This window comes from Calliphora vicina, chromosome 2 (assembly GCF_958450345.1).
Source record: "Calliphora vicina chromosome 2, idCalVici1.1, whole genome shotgun sequence".
Lineage (NCBI taxonomy): Eukaryota > Metazoa > Arthropoda > Insecta > Diptera > Calliphoridae > Calliphora > Calliphora vicina.
The window spans coordinates 43,582,820-43,604,117 of record NC_088781.1 but is presented as its reverse complement, the minus strand read 5'-3'; the positions used below and the strand labels follow the sequence as shown (position 1 = coordinate 43,604,117).

At 31.6% G+C, this 21,298-nt stretch overlaps 1 protein-coding gene across 2 annotated transcripts in view; it reads left to right on the top strand.

Annotated features, from left to right (window-relative positions):
- The window catches only part of LOC135951712 (putative uncharacterized protein DDB_G0282133), a 416,579-nt gene that overhangs the window by 380,794 nt on the left and 14,487 nt on the right, over nt 1-21,298 (top strand). Inside the window, exon 1 of one of the 2 annotated variants that reach the window (XM_065501401.1) lies at nt 11,670-11,883. The exons of the other annotated variant lie outside the window; for it this stretch is intronic. The gene's annotated coding sequence lies outside the window, so the exon portion shown is untranslated. Of the gene's footprint in view, nt 1-11,669; nt 11,884-21,298 lie in introns of those variants that run through there. 2 annotated transcript variants of the gene reach the window in all.

The window sequence follows — 21,298 nt, the reverse complement described above, 5'->3', positions numbered from 1 at the left end:
AGCAATATCTATGTAACAACACCATTGGCAGCAGTAATAGCAACAACTATTGTTATAAACAATTTTTCTTAAGCAAAGAAAATCAGCTTGTCTTTCTTGTTGTCTGGCTGTTTAGGAAAATTTAAAAAATTTCCCTTGCTTACTTTTCTTTGTAGCTGTTGTTGTTAAAAATATGCAAAAGCATCAGCAGCAGCATCAACTGACTAACTTGAGATTTTACGAAATTTTCTAAGGAGCTCAACTTTATTGGCCTTAAAAGTTGGTATGACTTTTTGTTATATACATTTTTGAAGTATGTTTTTACTTTATCCAATATAAACAATTGTTTTAGCTGTATTTACGACTACAGTATTTTATTATGTATGAATGTAACTTAAGGTAATGGAAATCGATAAGTTTTTTGTTGTATTGTCTAGTTTTTGTTTATTTTTTTCTCTTTTTGATAAGTTATTGGCCATATTTAAGACTAGATTTGTTGCATAAGGTATTAGGGAATTAAAAATGTTTAATATTTAGCTAAAACCGTAAAAAACAGTTTGATTTTAAAGATCTTTAGAAACACATAGAAATTCAAATAAGGGACAAATGGCATAATTCACTTTAAAAGTCTTAGAAAAGCTATAGAAAAAAAGTTAATAGTTTAAATTAAATATTGTCTTACTATGTACTTCCAAAACATTTTTATTAAGTTCTAAATACTTTTTAAATTTTAAAAATAGATTGTTTTTTCATATATCCTGAAATAATTTATTACAGTATACAACAAAATCAAATTTTTTCCAAAATTACAAGATCGGAGCAATAAATTTTGATAGAAGAGACAAAAAAAAAGACACGTGTATCGGCGTTTTGAAAGTTTACATCTGAATTTCATTTGAGGGGGGGGTGTTAAATTTTCCCAACTCTGGCACATTCTTATTCTTAATCGGCATAAGAAACCATGTGATCCTTACATTTTAGGTATAAAATGTGTTCAGCAAATTTATGTAAAATGTTACGAAGAACATTTTTGTAGAATATGTTAACCCTCTAAATCCGCAAGGAATGGGTCTTATTTGTCCTAAAAAAAACACCATTAAAACAGGGATTTAAGGGGTTAAAATGTTCCGCAAAAATATTATCCGTGAAATTTTACTATAAGTCCCTGAATACACCACAACCGAAAATTCTACCAGAAAGTCAGAAATAAGACACAACAAAAGAGATCCCAGGGTCAATTTCACATTTATTAAGAATTTTATTTTAAAGTACCCCACAAATTTTGCATGAAAAAAAAAATAGTTAAAATTTAACTAAAAATCTCTAATATCTCTCTTATTTTACCTACGATAGCAAATTTGGATAGGATGTATATAGTTCAGTTCTCACATTTTAGTACCTAAATATTATCCCATATTCCTAACTCTAACTTCACTCAGATACATATCAGCTAACTTTAATGTTAGCTGGAGTAAAGTACCAATTTCCCTCTTCCTTCTTGAACACCCGCCTCCTTTGAAATTTAAAAATACTGCACATGTGTGTAGCCTTTTGTGCACCCGATAGTGAGCAAACGCGGCAGGTATCTTGCGGAAAGCTTTCTCATACCCAAGCGATTTTTCAAAAATTCTCGCACTTTCAATCTCCGATTGGCCAACATCTTGATTTTGTTCAATTGTTTCGGGTGTAGAGACCTCAACTGGGCGTCAAAAAATGTTCGTCATCTTTCTTGTTTGTACCACTTTTTTACCATTTGAATTGATGGTGCAGAGTTCCCATAGTATTTGTCAAGCTTAACCTTTATTTGAGCGATATTTTTTTCCGAAAAAAAATAATTCTTAATGAGCAGACGAAATTCACTATTTGCTAGTTTCTCCTCTTGTCACAAGGTAGTCTGCTATTAATGGCTGTCACACACAAACTAAATAACGTAGCTTGTTCAAATTTTGTCAGGAGTCAACTGTCAGATGCCTGTTAAAAGAATTAGTGTTGCCCTATCAGTTAAGGGCCGGGAAATTCAAAAAGTTGCAGTCTTATTGGCCCATTGATTTTGTCATTCCGTTTGTAACATATCGAAATAGTTGTCGTAGAACCAAACAGTATATTATATTCTGTGTGACTATAAAATTCTAAAGGTAGGGTCAAACATGGCAAATATTTGACTAAGAAGACGTAACCGCTAAATGAAATATATTTAAATTCTTTTATTTATTGTCAAAAACTTCTTTTAGTTAAGACAGTTCAAATCAAATATTTAGTTTTATTTTATTTGATGCTGTTTGATCTTATAAAACACTTGTAAGAGCAAACACGTCAAGCAAATTTGTGCTAAAAAAGTGGTTACGCTTTTTTGAATAAATATTTGCCATGTGTGACCGTACCTTAAGACGTTGTCGCTCCGTCTGTAGTTGGCACTATAGGCCATCGAGGGAAGAACGTAGAAGGATGCAAATTTCTACAAATATTCTTTGTTGAACAGAAATGTTTGGTATTAAAGATTGGCAAAATTGATCAAGTAGAGTTATAGAGTACAGGATCGTCGTAAGATCCAAAGATATTTGGAACGTTTCATGTTGCTCTAATACCACTGAGGGTAGGTCATTTGATTAGTAATAATTTAAACTCCGGAACGTCTTTCTATTGATTATTTTCATGTTGCAAGATTTTCGGGATAAATTCATAATTCGGTGTTTGATGCGATCTCATTGAAGGTTTGGAAGCGCCTTGATCAATTGTCAGCTTTTTGTTGGCCGAAAACGAACCGAACGTAATATTCGCGCAAAAAGTCATTATTCGGACTAATCCATTTTTCGGTCAATGCTCGCTTCAAACGAACCAGTTGCGTTCGGTACAGGTTCCATGTGATGGTCTGGTCAGATTTCAACAGCTCATAATATATATGACCCTTTTGGTCACACCAAATACAGAGCATTACCTTAGCTCCATGGCTATATAATGGATTCAGTTTTCTGAATCCATGATTACGATATTCATGGAGTAATTCATCCAATTCTTGGTCTTCAAGCTTTTTTGGCTGGCCTGGCGATCTTTGTCTTCCTTATCAAAATCACCACTTCTGAACCGCACAAACCATCTCTCTCGCACGTAGAAACCGATGGAACACGTGGCGATGTTTGGCATAATTCATAACTGGATATTCGGACGGACTGTACAGAATTTCTAAATTTAAAAAAAAAATGAATTACATAGTATCCTTTTGGAATACGGTCCATCAACATTTCAATAGCATTGAAAAAGCTGGATAAGTTAAATTTTTAACGCGATTTATACAAATAAAACTCAATTGAAGCAAAAAAATATTGAATTAAATATTCGGCTATGCTTAATCTTAGTCGTTCCACTTCAAATAATTTGTCTTAAACTTAAAAATACTTTTCAAACAATTATTTTCACAAAATTTCATGTTTTGTGGTCTTCAAATTGAAAGTTAAAAAAAAAACTAAATAATTTATCGGACAACAACATATTTTCACACACACACACATTCTGTACACACTCACACATCTCTTTCAAATTAATCCAATTTGATTGATTGCCACTGTTCTTCTTCTTGTTGCTGTTGTTTATCCAGTGTCAACACTCCATCTTCTCACTGGTGGTTGCCCTAAAGAAACAAGAATCACACAACCATGGAACGAACCTACAGCCAGCCACAGCCACACGCACATCCAATAAACAACAATTTGTGTTTTGTTGTTTTTGCTTTCATATGCGAGTACAAAAGCAAATTGTCATTTATTTTTCAGTTTTACCACATTCTTTGGCGTTTATCCGTGTCGAAATAAATATTGAACCAAGTGTGGAACCTCAAACTAATAAAACAACAATTGAATGAAGTGTTGTTTGGTTGTTTGGGGGGTGCTGAAATGAATTTAATGTAATTTTAACAAATTTTCCAATTTTTCAATAAAAATTTTTTGTTATTTTTTTTTTTTTTGGGTTGAAAAAATAAGAAATAAAATGGTTAATTTAAAGTGATTAATTTGGTCAGGGAAGAAAGTTCATTGAAATATACATCTACATACATATTGTAGATATTTTGGAATGTATACACAGTTGAAAGTTTTGTATTGATGGAAAAACGTCAGAAGCTAGACATCATAATGGCAGAGTTTGGTCTTTGAAATTTCGAATTATGCTTACAAAGTTTGCTATGTCTGGTAAATTTACTCTTTCCTGAGTGCCTTCTAAATATTCCAGCTTAAGTTGTATCTTATTCCATGCCAGTTTATCTTAAAATCCTGACTTCTTTGTATTTCCAAATGAGGCTTTCGAAATACAATAGGAATATCTAAAACAATGTTGGCTGCCTAATTGAGCTGAAATGGTATTTTGGTGGTAACACTAGTTTAGATTTAACAGTAGCCAACCTCGAAAGTGTTACCAAATATAAATACGAAGAAAGATTCTGTGAGCCATCGTTGAACATGTGTGTAAAATACTCTTTAAATATGGTCCGATTCTATAGTTTAGAATTTCTTTATTTATTAGAACCAGAGTTCATATTCATCCATATTTGTAGCATCTGAATTTGTTCCCAATCGAATTGATTGTATTTCATAGATTTCTAGAAACAGAAAGTCGGAAAAATTTGTGTTAAAACATCTACAATTTTGAAGCTGCAATCAGTATTTTTTCGTATTTTGCGTTTTTTTTACCTCGAAAGTAGTGATTCTAATAAAATATAAAATTTTATATTCACATTCAAAGCCACCTTAAAATCATACATAAATAGTGCCCCAAAGTACACAGCATAAGATTATGTATGGAATAGTCCAACAGTATAATGACATCCATGGATTTGTTGCGTGCATTCTTTTGTTGAAATTCATGGCTATTTTGCATAAAAGTGGCTCAGTTTCATTGATATAGCGCTGAATATCCTCCTTAAATACATAGGTGGTTGTGGACTTATTGTCTTCAAATAACCCTATCAAAAAGAAATCCTATGGTGTTAATTCGCGAGCCAGAGGGACATATTCTGATCACTGAAACGAGAGAGTACGCAACCAAGAAATGTCTCTTGTAGTTATTTAGTTATTTCTTGGCATGTGTTGGATATGGCTCCGTATTGTCGTCCACATCAATATCATCCAATTTAGAGAGAAATAACTCTGCTCGACCAGCCCCATTTTCAATGTAATATGCAATTATTTTACCTGAACCTTTGTTTGGCATCCCGCGGGGATACTCTTGGGGTGTGTTGCATATGGCACCGAATTGTCGTCTTCATCAATGTCATCCAATTTAGACAGAAAGAACTCTGTTTGACCAGTCTCATTTTCGAAGAAGTATGGTTCAATTATTGGACCTGAACCTTTCTTTGGCTTCCCTCGGGGATACTCTATAGAAAGAGTTAGATTTTTGGTTAAATTGGAATTTGTCCTTAATCAAAGTAAGTTGTTGGATTAGTCTGTCCAAGTGCGGAAAGAGCATTTGGAAAATACTTCCTGGACGTTGTGGTCTCAGCTATGTTGGGACAAAACAGTGTAGAACTCGGATGGAGCATATTGGCCTCTGGTCTGGTTCTATCATCTAACAGGATAATTGGCTGAATACTTAACCTGTACCTGTCTTGATGAAGCTAAGGGCTGTACAAAAGATCCTATGGATCACACAGCTTGAAGTCTTACTATAAATAATAATGTTTTAATAATACCTCATTTTTGTGTGTATCGAACAACTCGCATCAATGGAATTGGCAATACTCCATCTGGTTCCTCAGTGACTGATTGGTTTTCTACTGATTTCTTCATTCATGGCTATTGTTCCTTCCATATCAAATTTCGTGTGATGATTTTAAAGTAATAATTTTTCTTTTGTGTTCAACAACTCGCTCAAATTTTGAATGTAGCAACTCTATCTGGGGCCGAAATTAAACGATTCTAACAAATTTCAGAATTCATTCGAGTTTTTCTGGCATTTTAAATAAAATTTCATGAATATTATCCAAAATATTTGGTTAGTGTGACGGAAAACATCGGAGCTATCAGGGAACTGATATTTTAAGATCGTCATGTGATTTATCGTGAAAAAGAGATATGGTTAGTCATTAGTTCCTCTCCATTGTGTCATCAACTAAATTGCAATACTGTCTTTTTGACAGTTGCTCAAAAATTTATTGGTATAACCACATATATACATCTTCTCAGATCTTCTCTACTGATTTCTATATTCATTCCTGGAAATGTTCCATTCCAAATAAAATTTAGCGAATTTCTTGTTATTTTTGTGGGATTATTTTGTTAATTTTCGTGCGTTCCAGGAAAGAAGGTTTTCAAAAATCTTTGTGTTTTTGTAGCAGAAAAACTTGATCTTCTGACTAAAAGGAATCCAATGGCAATAATTCACGATCTAGGGGGTGAATTCTTTCACGGGTTGTGTGTCGCCCACATCAGTATCATCCATTTTAGATTGGAAAGAACTCAGCTAGATCAGCCTCATTTTCCAAGAAGTATGGTCGCGGTTTTTAACTTATATCTCAGCTATTTGTGGGCATATTTTCTCGATTTTAAATACCAATCTAAGTCGAACCTAAGCGAATATATTGATGTGTCAATCATGTATGTGTGCAAGTTATTTATGGGCTTCGGAAAGTTGATTTCAACAGACAGATGAACATGTCTGTATTGACTTCTCGATCCAGAATATATATCCGTTATGGGATCACAAATGTGTAAATTACAAACGGAATAATAAACTTTTATATACTACCCTTACCACTCATGGTGAAGTGTATAAAAATCATGTTAAATTGTAAGCTAAAGGTGTATTTCTCAGTAATTTACATATTTCTTGTACTTCAAAATGAATATGCCGATATATTTTGAAAAAAATTAGACGATGTTTAATCAAAATTGCCAAGCAGTCCAGGCCACAACTAGAAAATTCAGTCATTAAAGCTGACATAAATTCGGTTGACACAATAAAACAAGTTTCTCTGTGTACTCTCTTATCTTTTACCACTGACTTAAATACAAAATACTCCCCTATTACTACATTTTATTACAAGGAAAAAAGGTAGTAGATTAACTCACATGTACTCACAAATTTGTACTAAATACTATATTTAGTTACAATTTTCTAAAAATAACTCTAGGCTGTTACTACATTTAGACTAGACTTTTAAACAAATTAAATTCCATTTACAACAATATTAATTTATCTCATTTCCCATTTGTAAGTTATGTACATAACAACAACAAAATAAGGAGAATAAAAAAACACAAATAAATAGAAAAATTTTTAGAAAACATAGAACTAAACAAATTTATTTTTTATCATCAATGGCTCACACACAAACAAGTACACAACACTAATAAGAGGAAAACAAATAAGAAAAAAAATAAATAAAAGAACTGAAAATAATTCAAATAAATTCTCAAATGCAGAAAATAACGCACTCGAGTACAAGAACAACCGACAGCAGCAACAACAACACTAACTTAAAAGTAGTATTGAAGAATTTAAAAAGGAACAACAACTGAAAAGTAAAGAAATGAAAATATAACGCATTTTTACGCGGGTCTCTTAAAGAAAATTATACAGCAAAAACAACAACACAACACCAGCAGCAGCCACACAGAAAAAGAAAAACAACTATTGAAAATAACAAAAACAATCGTAAAGTACCGTTCTTCATATACACGCATGCACACACATGCACACTCTTGTTCCTCTCTTACATGGTTGGATTTACTCTCATACTCCATACTCGACGCTTTTATTTTGTGTTTTTCCTTATATCGCGTTTAGAAAGAAAAATAAAATTATAAAAATAAGAAGAAATATAAACGAAAATAACACAAACATTTCATTTATTTTATTTATTTTTTTTCCTTTTTCCAACTTAAAATAACAAATCGGAAAAATTCTATAAGTGCACGTTTATTTCTTATTTGTGTGACTGTGTGAGTGTGTGAGAGTTTGTGTTGTTGTTATTTTCTTATTTTATTTTTATTATATTCTTCGTTTCTATATATTTTTTTTGTTATTCTCCCCATACAAAAGATATAAACGTAGAGTGGAAAAAATAAACAACATAAACAGTGATGCTAATTTCAGTTTTTTTTTGTTTTGTGTAAGGCAAAATAGTCATAGATTTTTTTTGAGATAGTAGTGACAATTAACTGAATTTCAAAAATTTAGAAAGTGCTGGTTCACACAAGTCAAGTTTACTTGATCAAGGCTTCAGTTTGTAGATGACAGAGGAGAGGAGACTTGCACAAGTAATATTGACGTGTGTTAACCAGCACTAAGAAGTGTACTGCATTTGTATTCTAGTCAATAAAGTATTTTTTTAATCCCGCCCTATACATAGCAGAAATGAATGATTATTCGGGTGCCTCTATAACCCTTTCTTCATCATTCTGTATTTGTAAAAATTTCCCAAAATCTTAATTTTTTCTAGAGTCCGACCGAAACCGATTTTGCAGTCCGAAAAGCCAAATCCGAAACAAACCTTAACTATTCCAATGCAGTACTAATTTCCAAAATAATTTAATTATATTAATTTTAGAGCATGTTGCATCTTATTTTTGGAGAATTTATTAGAGGTCTTCGTTCGTTCCAAATAAAATTTTATGAATGTCGTCAAATATCGTTGGTTATTGTACCAGAAAACATCTGAGCAATAATTGCCGAATTTAGTTATGGTCATTGTTCGCTCTAGGTTAAGTTTCATAAATGTTGTCAAAAATCATTTATAGTTAAGCCAGAAAACATTGGAGCTGTAAGGAAACTGATATTGCAAGATTGTCATAGGAGTTATTGTAAAAAACAGTTCTATTTCTTGAATACCGTATAAATTATAGATCATTAAAAAAATATTTCTTAAAGAACGTTCAAGTATTTGACGAAAAAAGCGTAAGCCATATATTCATCACATGTTTGTTTATTATTATATGACTTCTATAGGAGTAGATACCGTGAAACTATATAATATATATAATAAATAAAATGGAAGAATAAATATTGAGTTTTCAGTGGTTACGCTTTTTTCGTCAAATGTTTAAACAATGTGAACGTACCTATAGTCTAAACAAAATGTTCGAAACAAATATTCGAAAACAATTTCATTCCGATGCATGGAAATATATTAAATAGGTTGTAAGTGTCGATGAATCTAAGAGCATATGATCTGAAACGTATGATTCTTTCAAGTTCGACCAGAACCTATGAAGCCTAGGTAACCCTTCATGATCTGATACAATTATGCAATGTCATGCTGCACGCTACTTCTGTGCATTAAAGAAAATCAATCAGAAGGATTTGAGGTTTCATACGACAAGATTGCGTAGTCTTTTAAATTGTAAAATGTTCAACATAGAAGATTCGCTGAATGTTTGCTGCGACTCGTATATTCGAATTCGAATATTCAGTTTTGACAGTTAAAGAACATTGTAGAACATTGTAGCTTTGACAGTTAAAGAACAATCTAGAGTGCAGATGGCAGTGTTATAAATAGTGGCAGAGGTTGCAGTCGTTAGTCAGTTTATCAGAGACGCTATTCGAATAAACATCAACTGAGTGCCTTAAAGTGTGCTGTATTTTTCAAGTGAATTCGTGTACATTATAAAGTGTGTCTGTATTTCTGCGAATTTATAAATGTGTATAAAAAAACACTGAGTGACTATTTAATTCTGTTGTTGTACATTTTAAATAAATAAAGAGTTGTTACAATTTTCAAACTACTAAACGGCTTTTATTTGCAATCAAAAGTATCTGGTTTATTTAAAGGAAATAAACCAACGTTTTGAAAAGGTTAAAACGTAACAATATGTTATAAACGGAATGCCAAAATCGGTTTTGTGCTTATATCTCAGCCATTTATTTGCCGATTTTCTTGAATAGCGGGTTGGACTATTTCGGGTATATATGTTATTTGGTGGCTTCGGAAAGTTGATTTCAACTTTCAGATGGACAGACGGACAAAGCTATATCTACTCCGCTATCTATAACGATCCAGAATACATATACATTAACAATGTGGAAATTACAAACGGAATGACAAACTTATATATAACATTGCCATTTATAGTGAAGTGAGTACTTATTTGAACAAGTTTTCTGCTTTTTTCTTTAATATATAACGATACTTTAACGATTAGTTTTGTAGCTGCCCCTTATTTATTAGATCTTCGAGGTAAGAGTACTGACACACATTTAGTTCCGCGATCTAGTTCCTCTGACATATTTACCGGGTCTAGTTTTAGCCCCTTGTATATTAAGGATATATCACTTTATCTTGGTAGTATCCTAGGGAGGAGGGTGGCAATAACTATTCCAGGTGGCAATAACTGGTTTCTAGATTAAGATGAGTGTTGATTTGTTAAAAAATTACTAAAATTCTTTTATAAATGTTTATATAGACCAGTTAATTAATATGTCCCCTTTTAACAGGTCAGGGGACAAATAAACTTTATTGTCGGGTTTAGGTGATTATATTAACCTCTTTTGAATTATTTATGCTTTTCCATTATAATGATTTATATTATACCATTTTAGTGCTTTTTTACATTTAATCCAGCTGACAACACTCATCCAAAGAGAAGAGTGAGCAAAAGAGAATAAGAAAAACAAAAACCGAAAAAATATTGTAATGGACCCTGCTGTTGGTTGATTTTAGTGTTTAGTTTGTTTCTTGCCTCTTGCACACACTCTTCTCGTGTTTCGTGTCTGTGCTGCAAAGCAACTTGAAAATAATAAAAATATTTTCGAAATTGATTGCCGGTTACTTGAAAAGCAAAAAATAAATAATAAAAAAATTAAATAAATAAAATACGTTTTGAAAAATAACAACAACAAAGGCGACTACCATAAAAAAAGAAAAAGGAATAACAGCTCTTTGAGAGTGGAATTGTGTGAGTGCGTGTGTGTGAATAAGAGTGTTGTTAAAGTATTTGCTCCTTGTTTCCTAAAGGGAAAAAAAGGATATTTATTTATACAAATGTAAGAAACGCAGTTGTTGTTAGTGTTTTAGTTTTGTTGTTTTTCTTAACTCTAAAGAAATACATAAATAAATTTTTGTAAACAAACGATAAAAAAAATAGAAAAATAAATGTTTAAAACACAAATCAATGCTAAATAGCGCCATGTGTAAACGTAGTGCAGCGTTAGTCGGTGGCTTTAAATATGTCCGTCCTTAAATACCATATGCAGTTGTGTTATTGTTGCTGTTCGTTTATAATAAATATTGTTTTTTTTCCCAAATTTTTTTCTAAAATAGTGTTTGGTGTGGATGTACATACGTACGAGTACAAGTATTGAAATGAAAATGATGATGATGGTGGTGGTGGCAACGAAATATGTATAGAAATTGACAGTTCTCTCATAAGTCAGTGTCATAGATACAATTGTATCTTGAAGTTAAATGTGAAATAAAACAGAATATACGTGTGTTTTTCATATTAAATGGAAAATAGCTGCCACTGAAAAAAAAAATCAAACAGAAATTTAATAAAACAAAAATACTGAATAAAAATAAAAGAAATTGTAATAAAAATTAAATAATTCATAAAAATAAATAAAAAGAATTTAAAGCAAATGAAAAGAAATTTATATTGTCATTAATCTACATCCAAATAAATAAAAAAAAGTGTGCCAAAGTTATTAAATAAAAGCTAAAAAAAAATTAAAGCTAAAATTAAATCCAAAAAAGAAGAAAAAAAATTCACAAAAATTTCATGAGTTCTCATAACTTGCATTAAGCAAGTGTATCTGTGTGTTGTGTGAGTGTATTTAAGAATAACTAAATATTTCTAATGTGTTCATAATATAAAAAAATACAACAACATCAATAAAACAAAAAAAAATAATATCTTTAAATTCTGTGATATGGGATTACAAATTAACCGGATTTATTAAACATCGCTGTTGAAACCGGTATGTTAACGTTCTCTTCTTTATTCGTTTGTTTTAGTTTTTGTTTTTTCTTCATTTTTATAAATTTTTTATGATTCAGTTAAACTTTTTTTTTATTAACTGCTTCTGCTTCTCTGGACAACAAAACATTTTGTAGTGAACAAGAATTCATCATTAAAATGTTGAATTATTTACGAGTAACAATTTAAAAATTAGACCTGGATTATAAGATAGTGTTTAAATGTTTTTATAAGTACTTTAGATTTTAGTACCGACATGTTAAATGAAGATCATTGTGACGATTTTTAGAGTTTGACCCAGTTTTTAAGATTTACTCATGCTGTTTCCTTTATAGATTGTGGAATAGGTATTTGGATTTAAAACTACCGTAATCTTCAGTTTTTAAATGTGTGAAAATCGAATAAAAGTGAATCTCTGTATTTTCGAAATGAGAAAATATTTAATCTTTAAATTTAAAAGAAAAAAAAATAACAAATGGACTTTCCCATAAAAGCCTAAAGTGATGTGTAACTAAAGTCTTTAACTAAACTGCATAATGAACCAGATCTATGCCCATTTTCGATTTTGCATTAAAAAATTTCAAAGTTTCATAAAATTTTAAACAAGAAAGAAATAAGTGAGAAATGTAGTAATGAACAATTTAGCAATTTCCCTTTTTAATAACAAATTTTGGAATAACAACAATAATTAGAAAGTGATGGTGATAATCAAAATAAACGGTGTCCCAAAATTCAAGCAAGATTTGAATTTGCTGCCATTTGTACTGTAAAGGGTATCCAACACACACTAATTCTTAACAAAAAAAAAACGGATTGATTTGTGACAAAAACGTGTTAGTATTGCTAAACAATATTTTGAAAAAAAAAAAAGTTAAGCGATAGCAGTTTCAAGCAAAACCAACGATTGGTGGTTTTTTGCCCAGATTTTAAATAAGTAAATTACTACAAATTTTACTCGATATCGAATGCGGTAATTCGGCCCCAGAAAGTGTCAGTGTTTGTTGCGGATTTTGGACTGGAGTCATCATTGGCCATGGGAAAAACTGTGAATGTGCCGTGGAAGCCACACACAGAAAACAGATTCGTAATAGCAACCGAATTTGTTGCCAATCGAATGATTCGGATGTACACATCGAATTTTTCGGTTTTAGTAACAGAAAATCAGTGGACAGAGAAGAATTTCGATTGAAGCAACCAAACTTTTGTTGCCACTTCTAAAATTTTGTAGCCACAACTGTAAAATTCGGTCACTAAGGCAGAATCATTCGATTGGCACCAAATTCGGTTGTGAACACGAATCTGTTTTCTCTGTGCATGTGCCCAATGTGATATCCATACATAACTCTATTCTGTTTAATTTATTATACCATAAAAAACGAATACACATTGAACAACTGAAAAGAATTACCATAATATGCAACATATTCTAAACACTTACGATTAGAGCTGATCCACAAGGAAGTGTTCATGGACTACGGCTTGCCTAAGTACATTAACTATTATTTAAATTTGCTGATGATACTGCTCTCATAAACCCCTTAAAAATAATGAGTCATGGCTTTAAAACTTAAGAATACGAATGAAGAAGTCAAAGAATAAACATGTTACTTTCGTCCTAAGATAGAGACTTCATATAAACCTAAAACCCTATTGTCCAATCAAAATGAAGGCCTTGTTATAATGTCTCCTGTATAAAACCGTTTTAAAAGTAATTTCGACATATGTAATCTAATTGTGGAAAAAGTTCAGCACTTCCAGTATTGTTATTGACAAGTGCAGCAAAGTACATGAGAAATGAGAACATCCACAGGGACATGGAAGTCTTAGAAGTTCAAGAACGCCCGTTAAGAATAAAATATAAAACTACAATACAAACCGAAGCTGCTGGCAAGACTTCATGCGCAGAGCCAATTGCCAATTTATTATCCTACTAAAATAAGGATAGCAATGTCCTTTTCCCATCTTTCTGGCAGCATATAGATTCCGAGCCAAAAGAACTTTTCATCTTTTGAGGCCAAGAACTAATCAAGCCAATATAGGATACTCTATTCCAAAGAGAGAGTGTTCTGCATCAATCGAAACTAATAGTAGTCTGGCGGTGCACGGTCTGGTCTATAAGGCGGTTGAGGTAAAACTTCCCAACCACTTCATTTTAAATACTTTTTAACAGATATTGCAACATGTGGCCGAGCGTTGTCATGATGGAATATTAGGGTTTCATGTCAGGCGGCAGATTCTGGGCAATTTTCGGCCAATGCTCGCTTCAAACGTATCAGTTGCATTCGGTACAGGTTCCATTTGATGGTCTGATCAGATTTCAGCAGCAATACATAGAGAAAACAATCGAATGATTCTGCCTTAGTGACCGAATTTTACTGTTGTGGCTACAAAATTTAAGAAGTGGTAACAAAATTTTGGTTGCTTCAACCGAAATTCTTCTTTATCCACTGATTTTATGTTGATAGAATCGAAAAATTTTATGTGTGCAACCGAATCATTCGATTGGCAACAAATTCGGTTGTTATTAGGAATCTGTTTTCTCTGTGTAGGACCCTTTTGCTCCCACCAAATACAGAGAATCACCTTAACGTCATGGATATTTGGCCGTTGGTGTCGATTTGGCTGGTTGGCCAAGCTTCACATACGATCTCTTAAGCTTTGAGTTCGTAATGGATCCTTTTTTCATCTCAAGTAATGATTCGGTGCAAAAGTTATTATCTGAAACGTTCAAGCTTTGTTTCAGACATGCAAAATTTTTCCTTGATCTCTCGGCTTCAATTCGTATGGTACCCTTGATTTTCGATGAATTCTGCTACTCGCAAACGTTTGAAATATGCTGCTGTGATCCATGTGACTTTACAAGCTCTTGTTGAGTTTGACAACAATATTCATGGAGTAATGCCTCCAATTCTTTATGTTCAAACTTTTTTGGCTGGCCTGGACGATGGTTTCTTACAATTCCATAGTTGGACATAACAAGGGTACTAATTGACAACTCTCTCTAATAATTCTACTAGCCTAACAGAATTCTTTCCGTCCAACAAAATCCTAAGGAAAGTTTAGTCATTTTAAGTTGGAAACAAAAGAGCGATCTGGGAATTAATTCTTTCGACCAGACAATACGCAGAGACATCACAAAAAATAGGTATAACAGCAGACTTGAGAACAGATAACAAAACAAAAGTACTGTACGCAAATTTTAGCAAATATTTTGTAGGATTGGTTCATGGACATACGATTTCCGTCATCGTTCGGATCGTAACTGAGAATACACTCAAAATCAAATTCAACAACTCTAACTTATCCCGCACAATGATTTCTCGGTTTGAAAACAAAACTGTTTGGATCTAACAACAACTCCAAATTTTTCTAAAAAAAACATCATTCCAAAACATCACTTATCTGACGAGAAATAAATTTGTCGCTCCATTTTTTCGAATATATCAGAAATCGAGGGACATGAATACAAAATATAAATTGAAGATGTGATTTTGGAGCTTTTTTGTTTTCTGCAGAAGCCTATCAAATAATGCATGTTTTATGTATTAAGTTTGGTAATCGTATTATCAGTCATTTTGGCGATGTGAATTCGACGTCTCGGAAGCACGATTTGACCCCGTTACACTTATTTTAGTATGGAACTGTTAAACATATAGGCTATGCGTATAATTCGGAGATTGTAAAGAGTTTTAAACTGCATAACCTATAAGATATTCGTGACATACACACAGTATCAAAAGTGAATAAACACGATAAATTATTTGATTTTTTAAAAGATACTGAAAATCCAAAGACTCCCTTCGATTAAAATTTAAAAGTTTCGGTTTGTTGGAAATTGGGCTGCATAATAGATTCGGTTCTAAAAAAAAAGATTTAAGCCGGACTATAATGATGTTTATGATCTTAAAAATATCAAAAAATATACTGGTGTTTACTCACTTTTGAGGCTGTATGTATATGTAACTAGGAACAATCAAAAAAGTAATGGAAAATTTAATGGACACGAAGTGCTAGAGTTATTAATGTACTCGTGTGCCATAAATATATTCAAACAATAATTTTGTTCATTTTAAACCAAACTTTCTGTACATGAAATTGCTCAATATAATAAAGAACATTATGGGATGTCATTTTGAGAGCAGGCGTTCTACATGATCGGTAGAGTGCTATGATTAAAAATGATTCGTGGACTTAAAATTGAACATTAGAATTTGGATGGTTAGTTAGTCACAGATTCGATCAAATAATCGATCGTTTGTTCACTATATTTGGTAATTGATCGTCTTTGCCTTTAGATTTGAAAACGTTAGACTACTTTTTGTAAGGTTAGGTTAAAGATCATACCTTTGAGAATAATCAAGAAACGATGAGGGATCTTAAGGCGAATCTCCCAATCGAGAAAGTACCTACAAGGTCTTAGAAATTGCCTTGGCTTACTTTGAAGTAAAAAATTAAATATTTAGACTAATCGTTATGTACATGAAATCTATCCATAAAATAGTATCCTTTTAATTGAAATGAGATTGCGGAAAATTTGTGTCAAACGTACTAGTTATGTGAGTTGTGAAAAGATTCACATATATCACTTAACTGATCCTGATTCAGATCAAAATTTAAATACAATTAAATCTATTATAAAATGCAAAATAGAAGAATTTAGGTTCATTCAGTGACCTTTCACAGTGTTTCTAAAAGTTGTTAATTTCTGTGACAGTTCTCATCTCTTTAGGAGACTACTCTTTTGTTCTAACAATTTTGCTTGCAATTTCGCCTGTATCCATATAGTAAAACAAATAACACTTTCTCTTACCTAAGAAATCTTCAGCAAGGAAGTAATTTTATAATTCTAATGCTACATTCACATTATTTTTAATAAATTTATTTAAAAATGCTTTCATTTAGAAAAGATCACAACTGATCGTATCTGCTCTATTGTAGAAGATCGCTAGAAGAGTTAAACGTTTATGAACAATGTGAACGTGCCTTATTTATTGTTAAATGACATGCTGGATTAAGTAATTGTGCTATAAGGAATTAATTATTTTCAAATTAAAGAAGTAAATGAAGTTTCCTTAGTCAGCTTTTCTATTATAGACCATAAAATTCAAATTATTTTTATAAACATTAGAAAAAATTACAGCTTTTTAAGAAAAAAATACTAAAAGCAGTAAATTATAGTAGTCATATTTTTTATTATTTAATAGTTTTTTTCCTACTCCAATCAAACTATAATAGATAGATACATTTCCTAATTATTTTATAAACATAATTTTACTGCTTGTGAAGAATATCTTAAGTCTTTAGAAAAGAAACCACAAAATTTGTTAAATACAAAAAAAATAGGTAGTAAAAAACCAAAACTTGTTTATAAAAAATTAACCATAATTACTACTTCTTACTTACGGCAACAAAAGCAACGAACCAAGACCAAGAAAAAACGTATTAAATGAAATAAAAATAAAATGAATACAAATGATTGTGTATCTGATAGATGGATGTAGACATTTAAACTAGAAAAAGTGTTAAAACTATTGTACCATCATCATAAATCATAAATTATGATGAATACCACCACGTATTTACGTCTCTTTAAGTTGAAGTTAAAGTTGTGGCAGAATCTGTATTAATATATCTCAAAAGCTACAAATAAATAATAAAATTGCTATAAAGAGTTTAATAACATAATTGACTATTTCTACAACTAAATCACATAATTAGATGGTATTGCCTTAAATTACCTGTTTAAAGTTTTTCTGTTTTTGTGAATGGTTTTGTAAGAAGAGAAATTTTGGAAACATTTTTCACGAGTCTTTTTTTTTAATTGGGCATTGTAAATGAAAGTAAAGTTTTTGACTGTTTCGCATGGTTTTTTTCTTTTGTCTTTTAATAAATTGTCTTTGATAAATTTTTAGCTTGAACTAATAACGGCTGTATTATTGAGATTTAAAAATGAAAATTTAACAGACATATAAAAATATTTTTGGGATTTTCCTGGAATTGTTATCAGATCTACTTAAAAATAAATATAAAACAACAAATAGAAGGGAAATATCCAACAACATTTTATTACAAAAAACGAAAGAAATTATTAAGCCAAATTATTCGATTTTACTTTTGTTCGAATAAAACGAATAATTCGAATAAGAAATTTTAAATTGTTCGACTAATTCGTTTACATCAAATTATAAGATCATCACCCTTATTCTACTTGGCGTCGTCGACATCCTCAATATTGAGTTAAAAAATGGTATGCGTTTCTCCGAAATCGGTAACAATTGTTAACTTTTGACAGAATTTTATAGTACAAAACGCTGACAAAAGTTACCAATTGTTATCGATATCGGCGTAACATATATCATTTTTTTTACTCAATATTGACGACGATGTCGACGACGCCAAGTAGAATAAGGCTGCATATTATTCGTCATTAATCTCATACTCATTATTAATTTCGTCCACAAAATCTTTTTGATTAGTATCAATAACTGCAAAATATAAAGCGTGTTTAATAGAGATTCTGCCAATATTTCTCCACCATATTTTTATATTGTATTACTGCTTCTTATGTTAAAACATACAATTTCAATTTCGAAATACATTCTAAAATCATTCAGCCTATTTTTTTTACTAAATACCAGTATACGAAGGTGTTTCAATAAGTCCGCGACTTTTTGAATTTCCCGGCTCTTAAGCTCCTGTCAACAGGCATCTGTCAGTTGACTCCTGTAAAAATCTGAGTCATTTAGCCATTGATAGAAGACTACCTCGTGACTTGAGGAGAGATTGGAAAAATGTGAATTTCGTCTGCTTATTAAGCACTATTTTTTGCGTAAAAAAACCATCACTCAAATAAAGGCTAAGCTTGATAATTACTAATGGGAACTCTGCACTATTAATTTCAATGGCAAAAAGTGGTTTACTGAATCATCATTGTGGCCGTACAAGCGCTGAACACCCGAAACAATTGAAAAAATCAAGATATAATGTTGACCAAGCTTTCCGCAACTGATTTTATGTATATTCGATACCTTGATTCTAACTGTATACTTATTTTATTCAATTCTAAGTGTAGTCTTCGAGAATTTATTGGTGTATATTTTATTAAATTATATCACAGGTTAGAAGAATCTTTTTTCTGCGATGGAGGTACTTAGGAGGCACGTCTGATACTCCAACAATAATCTGCCATCATATGTTCATTCCAGCGACCTTGGTATATATCATCCATCACTTTTAAATCTTGATGAAAACGTTACCCTTGTTCTTCGTTAAACGATAGCAAATTAACACTTTTGTTTTTGGATTTATCTCTTTTGTTCGAACAATTTTACTTTAAATTTCTCCTGTATCCAGATTTCACCAGCTCACAATAGATTCGACCCTTTTGGACATCATATACGCTCTCTTACGTTTCAGGTCTTAAATACTTGTCATCACTAATCGATTTATTTTCTTGAATTGTATTCTATACAGTATTTTCAAAGAATGTTGTATGCTGAATAAAATAAGTTTACTTTTATTAAAAAATGGTTGGAAATATAATAAAAAAGGTTATTATTGATCGATCTACTTGTAATAAATTTCGTTAAAATTGGAGACAGTTATTATGTTTAATGTCAATTGTGTTCATTTGTTCTTAATCTGATTAAAATGAGTGACCAGAAAAAAGTGCGTACTAAAATTATTAAATATTTTCAACAAAACCCAAGTTGATCCTACAAAAAGTTTGCCAAACTATCAAAGGTCTGCCGTCAAACTGACTGCAATGTTATAAAACATTATCGGGACAACTTGTCCGTTGATAGAAAACCTGCTTCTTGTAGAAGGAATGGTCCAAATGATGTTTCTAAAGCCAATAAATAGAAAGCATTTTCAAAAGAGCTCCTAATACATTCGGTAGGAAAGCATTTCGGTTAGCTTAGTCCTCGGACTGTTGGGTATGAAAAGTTAAAGCCAATACAGGTTTAAAAGCATACGAAGCTCAAAAAGTTCCTGCCAGGAACTCTGCTTAAAATTTAGAGGCCAAAGGCAGAGCACGGAAATTGAAGTCAAATTTTATACAAAAAATATACCTGCTGCATAATGGATGACGAAACGCATGTTTTGGAACATTTTTCGCAGCTTCCGGGCAATGTTGCTGATGCTCGAAAGAATGTTGTACAAAAGTTTATGACCCAAAAGCAGACCATTTTCCCAAAAAGTTGTTGGCATGGCAAGTGATATGAAGTTGCGGCAAAAGAAGCCAAACATTTGTTACAAAGGACATAATAAATACCGAAATTTACATCATGGAATGTCTACAAAAGAGGATACTTCCATTCTTTAGACTTATTAATGTGTCCACTTATTTTTGGCCTGATTTGGCATCCTGTTACTAGGGTAAGCAAGGGCTGGAGTATTACAATAACAATAATGTAGTATTTGTGTCAAGAGAGGAAAATCCTCCAAGCTGCCTGGAGCTAAGGCCAGTGGAGAGATATTGGACTCTTGTTAAAAGAGAATTGAAGAGCACACAAAAGGAGTCGAAAAGTGTGGTATAATTTAAACGGAGATTGTGGAACAAGGTGACAGAAAGCTCCATATATAATTTTTATACTCCAAACCACCATAGTGTTTTGCTGATGTTTGTAAGACCCAAAAAATTACGCGATCTAATTTCATGACGATCTTTCCATAATTAATCATAGCACCCAAGATCTACTTCAAAAAATTATACAGGAAGAAAAATTATTAAAGTTTCAAAAGAAAAATTATTGCTCGTTTTTTCAGTGTAGGTTATTATATGGTCATGCTTGACCTACTATATTCTCTTACTTGTTATACCCTTGGCCTTCGTGAGAAGGGTATATATAAGTTTTTCATTCCGTTTGTAATTTCTACATTTTTCATTTCCGACCCTATAAAGATATATATTCTGGATCCTTATAGATAGCGAAGTCGATCAAGCCATGTTCGTCTGCCTGTCTGTTGAAATCAATTTTCTCAGCTATCTTCTGGATCCAAATCTTTAATAATTCTGTCAGACATGCTTTCGAGAAGTTTGCTATTTAAAATCAGCAAAATCGGTCCACCAATGGCTGAGATATGAGGAAAAAACTAGGACAACCTCGATTTTTGACCTATATCTGGATTACTAAGTCATTAATATAGACAATATTGATATTTAATGATAGATATTTCAGAGGCCTTTGCAATGACGTAGATATATAAGTTGGATTTACAATGGGTCAAAATCTGAAAAAATTTTATTTAACACGAATTTTTTTTTCACCAAAAGTTTTTTTTCGTTAAATTTAAAAAAAATAAAAGACAAAAAACAAATTTTTTAAATTTAAAAAAAATTCGAAAATTTTTTTTCCATAAAATTAAAAAACTGCAAAAAAATAAATTTAATTACCTAAAAATATTTAAAATTT